At 39.1% G+C, this 11,157-nt stretch overlaps 1 non-coding gene across 1 annotated transcript; it reads right to left on the bottom strand.

The window, feature by feature from the left end:
* Positions 1-406: 406 nt before the first annotated feature.
* Positions 407-514, bottom strand: LOC127748094 (small nucleolar RNA R71). Its single transcript, XR_008010037.1, has one exon. It is a non-coding gene; the product is annotated as a small nucleolar RNA R71 (small nucleolar RNA).
* Positions 515-11,157: the final 10,643 nt, after the last annotated feature.

The raw sequence follows: 11,157 nt of genomic DNA, 5'->3' as shown, positions 1-11,157 counted from the left end.
AAAGGAAGAGGAGACGGCAGTAAAAAATAATAATGCAATGAGGATGATTGGTGACTATGCTACACCTACTTCCAAATTTGATGGTAGAAGCATCTCAATCCCTGCCGTTGGAGCAAACAATTTTGAGCTGAAACCTCAACTAGTTACTCTAATGCAACAGAACTACAAGTTCCATGGACTTCCATCAGAAGATCCCTATCAGTTTTTAACTGAATTCTTGCGGATCTGTGAGACTGTTAAGACTAATGGAGTAGATCCTGAAGTCTACAGGCTCATGCTTTTCCCTTTTGCTGTAAGAGACAAAGCTAGAACATGGTTGGACTCACAACCTAAGGATAGTCTGGACTCTTAGGATAAGCTGGTCACGGCCTTCTTGGCTAAGTTCTTTCCTCCTCAAAAGCTGAGCAAGCTTAGAGTGGATGTTCAGACCTTCAAACAAAAAGATGGTGAATCCCTCTATGAAGCTTGGGAAAGATACAAACAGATGACCAAAAGGTGTCCTTCTAACATGCTTTCAAAGTGGACCATTTTGGATAAATTCTATTATGGTCTATCTGAGTTCTCTAAGATGTCATTGGACCATTCTGCAGGTGGATCCATTCACTTAAAGAAAATTCTTGCAGAAGCTCAAGAACTCATTGACATGGTTCGAAATAACCAATTCATGTACACTTCTAAGAGGAATTCTGTGAGTAATGGGACGCCTCAGAGGAAGGGAGTTCTTGAAATTGATGCTCTGAATGCCATATTGGCTCAGAACAAAATGTTGACTCAGCAAGTTAACATGATTTCTCATAGTCTGAATGGATGGCAAAATGCATCCAATAGTACTAAAGAGGCATCTTCTGAAGAAGAAGCTTATGAACCTGAGAACTCTGCAATGGCAGAGGTGAATTACATGGGTGAACCCTATGGGAATACCTATAATTCTTCATGGAGAAATCATCCAAACTTCTCATGGAAGGATAAAAAAAAGCCCCAACAAGGCTTTAATAATGGTGGAAGAAATAGGCTTAGTAATAACAAGCCTTTTCCATCATCTTCTTAGCAACAGACAGAGCATTCTGAGCAGAGCTCCTCTAGCTTAGCAAACATAGTCTCTGATCTGTCTAAGGCCAATTTAAGTTTCATGAGTGAAACAAGGTCATCCATCAGAAATTTGGAGGCACAAGTGGGCCAGCTGAGTAAGAAAATTACTGAAACCCCTCCTAGTACTCTCCCAAGCAATACAGAAAAGAATCCAAAAAGAGAGTGCAAGGCCATTGACATAATCAAAATGGCCGAACCTAGAGAGGAAGGGGAGGACGTGAATCCCAATAAGGAAGACCTCATGGGACGTCTCCCAGACAAGAAGGAGTCTCCTATTGAGGACCTAAAGGAATCTGAGGCTCATATAGAGACCATAGAGATCCCTTTAAACCTCCTTCTGCCATTCATGAGCTTTGAAAAATATTCTTCCTCTGAAGAGGATGAAGATGTAATTGGAGAGTAAGTTGCTCAATATCTAGGAGCTATCATGAAACTGAATGCCAAGTTGTTTGGTAATGAGACTAGGAAAGATGCACCTCCCTTGCTCATTAGTGAACTAGATACATGGGTTCAGCAAACTCTAGCTCAAAAGAAACAAGATCCTGGCAAATTCTTAATACCCTGTACCATAGGCACCATGACCTTTGAGAAGGCTCTATGTGACCTGGGGTCAGGCATAAATCTTATGCCACTCTCTGTAATGGAGAAACTAGGGATCTTTGAGGTACAGGCTGCCACATTCTCATTTGAGACGGCAGACAAGTCAATAAGACAAGCTTATGGATTGGTAGAGGACGTGTTAGTGAAGGTTAAAAGCCTTTACATCCCTGCTGATTTCATAATCTTAAACGCTAGGAAGGAGGAGGATAAATGCATCATCCTTGGAAGACCCTTCCTAGCCACAGTAGGAGCTGTGATTGATGTTGACAGAGGAGAGCTAGTCCTTTAATTGAATGGGGACTACCTGGTGTTTAAAGCTCAAGGATCTTTCTCTGCAACCATGGAGAGGAAGCATGAAAAGCTTCTCTCAATACAGAGTCAAATAGAGCCCCCACAATCAAATTCTAAGTTTGGTGTTGGGAGATCCCAATAATGCTCTGAGAATTTGTGAGGTTCCATGAGAGCCCACTGTCAAGCTATTGACATTAAAGAAGTGCTTATTAGGAGGCAACCCAATTTTTATTTATCTATATTTTTATTGTTCTTTTATGTTTTATTAGGTTCATGATCATGTGGAGTCACAAAACAATTACTAAAATTAAAAAACAGAATAAAAAAATAGTAGAAGAAACAGCACACCCTGGAAGAGGGGCTTACTGGTGTTTAAACGCCAGGAAGGAGCATCTGGCTGGCGTTCAACGCCAGAGCAGAGCATGGATCTGGCATTGAATGCCAGAAGCAAGCAGCATCCTGGCGTTCAAATGCCAGGATTGCACCCTGAGGAAAGCTGGCATTAAATGCCAGAAACAAGCATGGAACTGGCGTTTAACGCCAGAAACATACTCCAGATTGGCGTTGAACGCCCAAAACAAGCATAGAGCTGGTGTTCAACGCCAGAAACAAGCATCAATCTGGCATTGAACACCAGGATTGCAAGCAGAGGGTGTTTTACACGCCTAATTGGTGCAGGGATGATAAATCCTTGACACCTCAGGATCTGTGGACCCCACAGGATCATCTCAGGATCTATGGACCCCACAGGATCCCTACCTACCTCAACTCACCTTCTCTCTTCTTCACATAATCTAATAACACTGTTTCCCAAAAACCCTTCACCAATCACCTCAATCTCTCTTCCCTATCACCTCTTCACCACTCACATCCATCCACTTTTCCCCATAAACCCCACCTACCTTCAAAATTCAAAATTTCTTTCCCACCCAAACCCACCCTAAATAGACGAACATACTCCCCTCCCTTCACTATATAAACCCCTCTATCCTCTTTTATTTTCACACACCACAACCCTCTCTTCTTCCCCTTGGCTGAAACCAAACACTTATCCCTTTCCTCCATATTTTCTTCTTCTTCTTCTTCTTCTTCTTCTTCTTTCTTCTCTTGCTTGAGGGCGAGCAATATTCTAAGTTTGGTGTGGTAAAAGCATAGCTTTTTGTTTTTCCATAACCATTGATGGCACCTAAGGTCGGAGAAACCTCTAGAAAAGGGAAAGGGAAGATAAAAGCTTCCACCTCAGAGTCATGGAGATGGAGAGATTCATCTCCAAAGCCCATCAAGACCACTTCCATGAAGTTGTGGCCAAGAAGAAGGTGATCCCTGAGGTCCTTTTCAAACTCAAGAAAAATGAGTATCCGGAGATCCGACATGAGATCCAAAGAAGAAGTTGGGAAGTTCTGACCAACCCCATTCAACAAGTCGGAATCCTAATGGTTCAAGAGTTCTATGCCAATGGATGGATCACTAGGTACCATGATCAAAGTGTGAACCCGAATCCAAAGAATTAACTTACAATGGTTCGGGGGAAATACTTAGATTTTAGTCTGGAAAATGTGAGGTTGGCGTTCAACTTGCCCATGATGCAAGGAGATGCACGCCCCTACACTAGACGGGTCAACTTTGATCAAAGGTTGGACCAAGTCCTTATGGACATATGTGTGGAAGGAGCTCAATGGAAGAGAGACTCCAAAGGCAAGCCGGTTCAATTAAGAAGACTGGACCTCAAGCCTGTGGCTAGAGGATGGTTGGAGTTCATCCAACGCTCCATCATCCCCACTAGCAACCAATCCGAAGTTACTGTGGATCGGCCCATCATGATTCATAGCATCATGAATGGAGAGGAAGTAGAAGTTCATGAAGTCATCTCCCTTGAATTCTACAAAATAGCCGAAAAGTCCTTCACCATGGCAAGGCTAGCTTTTCCTCATCTTATTTGCCATCTATGTTACTCAGCTGGAGTTATCATAGAAGGAGACATCCTCATTAAGGAGGATAAGCTCATCACTAAGAACAGGATGGAGCAAACAAGAGAGCCCACTCATCACCAAGAAATCCCGGAGATGCCTCAAGGGATGCACTTTCCTCCTAACAACTATTGGGAACAACTCAACACTTCTCTAGAAGATTTGAGTTACAATATGGATCAATTAAGGGTGGAACATCAAGAGCACTCCATCATTCTCCATGAAATTAGAGAAGATCAAAGAGCAATGGGGGAGGAGCAACAAAGGCAAGGAAGAGACATAAAAGAGCTCAAGGACATCATTGATTCTTCAAGAAGAAAGCGCCACCATCACTAAGGTGGACTCATTCCTTGTTCTTATTTCTCTATTTTTTTCGTTTTTTATGCTATATGGTTGTTTATGTTTTGTGTCTCTACTTCATGATCATTAGTATGTAGTAACTATGTCTTAAGGCTATGAATAATTCCATGAATCCTTCACCTCTCTTAAATAAAAAATGTTCCTAATTCAAAAGAACAAGAAGTACATGAGTTTCGAATTTATCCTTGAAAGTAGTTTAATTATATTGATGTAGTGACAATACTTTTTATTTTCTGAATGAATGCTTGAACAGTGCATATTTTTTATCTTATTGTTTATGAATGTTAAAATTGTTGGCTCTTGAAAGAATGATGAACAAAGAGAAATGTTATTGATAATCTGAAAAATCATGAAATTGATTCTTGAAGCAAGAAAAAGTAGTGAAAAAGCAAAAGCTTGCGAAAAAAAGTGGAAAAAAATAGAAAGAAAAAGAAAAAGCAAGCAGAAAAAGCCAATAGCCCTTAAAACCAAAAGGCAAGGGTAAAAAGGATCCAAGGCTTTGAGCATCAATGGATAGGAGGGCCCAAGAAAATAAAATCCAGGCCTAAGCGGATATATCAAGTTGTCCCTAACCATGTGCTTGTGGCATGCAGGTCCAAGTGAAAAGCTTGAGACTGAGTGGTTAAAGTTGTGATCCAAAGCAAAAAGAGTGTACTTAAGAACCTTGGACACCTCTAACTGGGAACTTTAGCAAAGCTGAGTCACAATCTGAAAAGATTCACCCAGTCATGTGTTTGTCGCATTTATGTATCCGGTAGTAATACTGGAAACCAAAGTGCTTAGGGCCACGGCCAAGACTCATAAAAGTAGCTGTGTTCAAGAATCAACATACTTAACTAAGAGAATTAATAACACTATCTGAAATTCTAAGTTCCTAGAGATGCCAATCATTCTAAACATCAAAGGAAAAAGTGAGATGCCAAAACTGTTCATAAGCAAAAAGCTACAAGTCCCACTCATCTAATTAGAACTAATATTCATTGATATTTTGGGATTCATAGTATATTCTCTTCTTTTTATCCTATTTGATTTTCAGTTGCTTGGGGACAAACAACAATTTAAGTTTGGGGTTGTGATGAGCGGATAATTTATACGCTTTTTGGCACTGTTTTTAGGTATTTTTTAGTAGGATCTAGCTACTTTTAGGGATGTTTTCATTAGTTTTTATGCTAAATTCACATTTCTGGACTTTACTATGAGTTTGTGTATTTTTTTGTGATTTCAGGTAATTTCTGGCTGAAATTGAGGGACCTAAGCAAAACTCTAATAGAAGGCTGACAAAGGACTGCTGATGTTGTTGGATTCTGACCTCCCTGCACTCGAAATGGATTTTCTAGAGCTACAGAACTCCAAATGGCACACTCTCAATGGAGTTGGAAAGAAGACATCCAGAACTTTCCATCAATATATAATAGTCCATACTTTATTCGAGATTAGACGACATAAACCGGCGCTCAACGCCAGTTCCATGCTGCATTCTAGAGTCAAACACCAGAAACACCTCACGAACCAGAGTTGAACACCAAAAAGACGTTACAACTTAGCGTTCAACTCCAAAAGAAGCCCCTGCATGTGTAAAGCTCAAGCTCATCCCAAGCACACACCAAGTGGGCCCCGGAAGTGGATTTCTGCATCAATTACTTACTTCTGTAAACCCTAGTAGCTAGTCTAGTATAAATAGGGCATTTTACTATTTTACTATGGGTCTTTGACCATTAGGTCTTTTTGACCACATCTTTGGTCCTTTTCCATTATTTTCGAATTCACATCATATTATGGGGGCTGGCCATTCGGCCATGCCTAGACCATCATTTATGTATTTTTAATGGTGGAGTTTCTACACACCATAGATTAAGGGTGTGGAGCTCTGTTGTACCTCAAGTTTTAATGCAATTACTACTATTTTCTATTCAATTCAGTTTATTCTTGTTCTAAGATATTCGTTGCTTTTCACCATGATGAATGTGATGATCTGTGACACTCATCATCATTCTCACCTATGAACGCGTGACTGACAACCACCTCCGTTCTACCTTAGACCGAGTGCATATCTCTTGGATTCCTTAATCAGAGTCTTCGTGGTATAAGCTAGAATTGATGGAAGCATTCATGAGAATCCAGAAAATCTAAACCTTGTCTGTGGTATTCCAAGTAGGATTCAGGGATTGAATGACTGTGACGAGCTTCAAACTCGCAATTGTTGGGCGTGATGACAAACGCAAAAGAATCAATGGATTCTATTCCAACATGAACCGACAAATGATTAGCCGTGCTGTGACAGAGCATTTGGACCATTTTTACTGAGAGGATGGGATGTAGCCATTGACAACGGTGATGCCCTACATACAGCTTGCCATGGAAAGGAGTAAAAAGGATTGGATGAAGGCAGTAGGAAAGCTGAGATTCAAAAGGAGTACAGTATCTTCATATGCCTATCTGAAATTCCCACCAATGATTTACATAAGTATTTCTATCTTTATTTTATGCTTTATTTATCCTTAATTTCGAAAACCATTATAATCATTTGAATCCGCCTAACTGAGATATACAAGATGACCATAACTTGCTTCATACCAACAACCTCCGTGGGATCAACCCTTACTCACGTAAGGTTTATTACTTGGACAACCCAATGCACTTGCTGGTTAGTTGTGCGAAGTTGTGAAGTTATGTTTGGACCATAGTATCATGCACCAAGATTTTGGTGCCATTACCAGGGAGAGAACGAACACGAATGCCATTATCAGAAATCATAATTTTGCCTATCAGATACTTAAGCTCAATTGAGTTCCAAATGCTTTTTGAAACACCCCCAAGAATCTTGATGTGTAAAGAAGATCTCTATTAGAAACTATGGCTTTAGGCACACCATGCAGTCATACAATCTCCTTAATATACAAATGGACTAACTCCTCTAAAGTATAACTTGTTTGAACAGGCAAAGGTGAGCAGACTTCGTCAAACAATCCACAATCACCCATACTGTGTTAAATCATGTTCGTGTCCTTGGCAATCCAGACACAAAGTCCATTGTGTTACTTTCCCGTTTAGATTGTGAAATTTCTAAAGGTTGTAACGTTTCGAACAGTTGTTAGTGTTCAATCTTTACTTTCTAGCAAGTCAAACATTTTAAAACATATAAATCTACATCATTCTTCATTCCCGGCCACCAAAACATTGCTTTTAGATTATGATACATCTTAGTACTCCTTGGATCAATTGAAAACTTACTCCGGTGAGCTTCTGTTAACACAACTTGCCTCAAGTCTCCTACATTCGGTATACAGATCCTTCCCCTGTACCTCCAAACTCTTTCTCTGTCCTTACTAACTTCTCCTAGTTTCCTCTGTTCAATGACTTACAACATTTTTTGTAGTTCCTAATTATTCTACTGAGCCTTCTAGATCTCAGCCTTGAAATCACTGGAGATATATAACTAATTTAAGCATATATTCCCAGCTACCTCTGTAACGTCCAAGTTCAGATTCTCAAATTATTTCAATAACGTTTCTTCTTTTAGCATTGTCCAAGTAACATATAACAATTTCCAGCTCAAAGCATTGCCATGACATTAGCTTTTCCTAGATGGTAACTCAGTTCAAAATTATAGTCCTTCAGCAACTTTATCCACCTTCTTTGGTGCATATTAAGCACCTTCTGATCAAAGAGATATTTCAAACTCTTATGATTAGAAAAATTTTGAAACTTAACCACATACAAGTAATGCCTCTACAATTTCAAGGCAAACACAACCGCAATGAGTTCTAGGTCGTGAACCGAATATTTTACTTAGTGCGGTCTCAACTGTCGGGAAGCATATGCCACAACATTGCAGTGTTGCATCAGCACACACCCAGACCCTTCAACGAAGCATCACAATGCACCTCAAAAGGCTCATTAGGCTCGCAGGCACTGTTGTCAGTTTCTGCTTCAAAGCTTGAAAGCTTTCCTTACATTCTAATTTTCAGACAAATGTTGCATCCTTTCAGGTTAACTTTGTCAAAGGTAATGCAATTTGAGAAAAACCCTTCATAAATCTTTGATAATATCCTGCCAAACCTAAGAAGCTTCTGATCTACATCCCTAATGTAGGTCGTCCGCAATCCATTACTGCCTCTACTTTAGAAGGATCCATAACTATTCCCCACTTACTCACTACGTGACCCAAAAATTTCACCTCATTCTTCCAGAAGGATCCACAGCTAATCCATGCTTCCTCTCTTTTAGAATCTGCAGCACGATCCACAAGTGTTCTGCATGTTTCTCCTTGGTCTTAGAGTATATTAGAATATCATCAATGAAGACGACGACAAATTTATCCAGGAAAGCACGAAATATTCAATTCATGTAGTCCATAAACACCCCCAGGGCACTTGTTAACCCAAAGGACATTATAGTCTATTCATAGTGACCGTAACGGGTTCTGAAATCAGTTATCGGGATGTCTTCATCTCTTACCCTTATCTGGTGGCAACCAGACCTCAAATCAATCTTAGAAAAGACTCTAACTCCTTGCAACTGATCTATCAGGTCATCAATTCTCGACAATGGATATTTGTTCTTCATGGTTATTTTGTTCAGTTGTTTGTAATCTACGCAGAGCCACACACTTCCATCCTTCTTTTTAACCAATAGCACCGGTGCTCCCTATGGAGAAACGCTTAGATGAATGAAGTTTTTACTCATTAACTCTTCCAGTTGAGCCTTAAGTTCAGCCAGCTCCAAGGGCGACATTCGGTAGGGTGTAATTGAAATTTGTCCTACTCCAGGCTGGCTAAAGTGCAAATTCTATTTCTCGAGAAGGAGGAAATTTAGTTATGTCTTCAGGGAATACCTCTGGAAATTTATTCACAACTGAAATCTAATTTAAACTTTGTTCATCATCTGACACATTGCAGCTAAAAGCATGAATCCCAGACACTTACTTTCACTACAATTCATCATGAGAGAATTCAAGTAATATCCATTCGCCACCACCGATCCTTCAAACCCTTCAAACATAAATTGCACTGACCATTCAAAATAGCCTAGTAGTATGTGATGCTTTGACAGCCAATCTAAACCCAGAATTAGATCAAGTCCGGTCATTGGCATGCAAATTAAATCATAGATAAAAGTTCGGTGCTTAATTCTAAATGAAACTTGTTGATAGCCTAATCTAGTTACAACAGCCTCAAAGGTAGGAGTATGTACTTTCAAATTATAGGCTAGCACAGTTATCTTCAATCCTAACTCACTGGCTTTCTCAAATGATATAAATGAATGTGATGCCCCTGTATCAAACATAGCAATTAAGATTTTACTACCAATTTCACAATTACCCCTAATCAGATATCTGACTTCTCGGCACCATCCGCCGTGTAAAACCCGGTCAAACCGTAATTAATTAAATATGAGCAAACATGATTAGAAAATTTAACAATCGAAATTCGATAATTTAAATATGATATTTGGACTCAGTGAATTTTTTTGAGTCGAAAAACATAGTTTTCTACATAAAAACATGCACTAGAAATTTGATCGGCAGTACCGGCTAAGATCTATCTGGTACTGCAGCTGAGGAAATTAATTTGAAGTGAATAAGGTTAAGAAATAAGAATTTATCAATTGGAAAGATAGAAATATTTAAAATACGATTTAAAACTCTAATCTTAAAAGTTTTGACCCAAAATTAGGCCAATAGACTAAACCAAGTGAACTGGGCTAAGTGGGCCCAAGGCCCAATATATATAGCCTTATTAAATCCATTCAGCAGCCACAACTCCCCCATTTATGTGAGAGATCCAAAAATAGAGAGGAGAGGGAAGAAGAGAAAACCTTAATCCGTCTTAATCTTCAAACAACCATAACTTGAGCTACGGAGCTCCAATCGATGAGCCATTTGTGGCTACACGTCGCTCTCCTCACCCTCTTCGATTCTTTTTAGTTATTGTGGTGAGTATTTTGTTCTTCTGTGCCCAGTTTTGATTTTTTCCTCTAAAAACGTGATTAGTTATAGGTGTTGAGTGATTTTATTATTTTAGTTATTTAGGAGTACTCTTGTATGAGCCATGGGTGATATTCATCACAAACTTCAGTGGATTGAGGTAAGGAATCACTAACTCTTATGATTTACAAGATTTTATAAACCTAGGTTGATGTATGTATGATATTGGTTGTGCTAGAGTTGTTGGGTGAGATTTTGGTGCTCTTGGAAACTTGAATTTGGCTTGCGAAACTCTTGGTGGAGTTTTAAGCTAGTGCTTTGTGGAAATTTATAAGGAAGGACCAAATTATTTTGATTTCAAGAGGTACAATTTAAGTTTCATGTAAGTACTATGTGGTGTGATGTGAATTCCTACGCTAGATGCCCCTAGGATTAGGTTTGAATTGTGTGTCTTGATTGGAATTGATGTATATAGATATTATGATGTGGAAATTAATGAATTGGAATGAGTTTTGTGTGAATGAATGTTTTTGGTATGTTGTGGAATTAAGGAATTGGATAGTGTTTAATGGTTTATGGAATGTATATTGAATTGTGAATTTGGGCCGGAGGCCGGAAAAAGGTAAAGACGGTAAGATATGATTGAATTGTGTGATAATGTATGAGATTGAATGAAGGGTTGGTATCCAATGTATGAAAATGTGATTAATTAATAAAATAGTGGAAATGAGGTTTTTATAATGTGGAATAGATGCAATTGAGGTGGAATGTCTAAAAGGAGTAGAGTTGGAATTGGTTGTGTGTGAATAGGTAATTTGTGTTGGTCTGGGTTCATTTTGTTGGTTGGAAAACGATTGGGGCTAGTGAATTATTGGATAATTGGTAAATAATTATTTTTGGTAAAAATTGGTTTTAGGCCAACTT

Source organism: Arachis duranensis, chromosome 5, assembly GCF_000817695.3.
Source record: "Arachis duranensis cultivar V14167 chromosome 5, aradu.V14167.gnm2.J7QH, whole genome shotgun sequence".
In the NCBI taxonomy this organism is placed as follows: domain Eukaryota; kingdom Viridiplantae; phylum Streptophyta; class Magnoliopsida; order Fabales; family Fabaceae; genus Arachis; species Arachis duranensis.
Note: the sequence above shows the minus strand (reverse complement) of the source record. Positions and strands in the feature narration are given on the sequence as shown.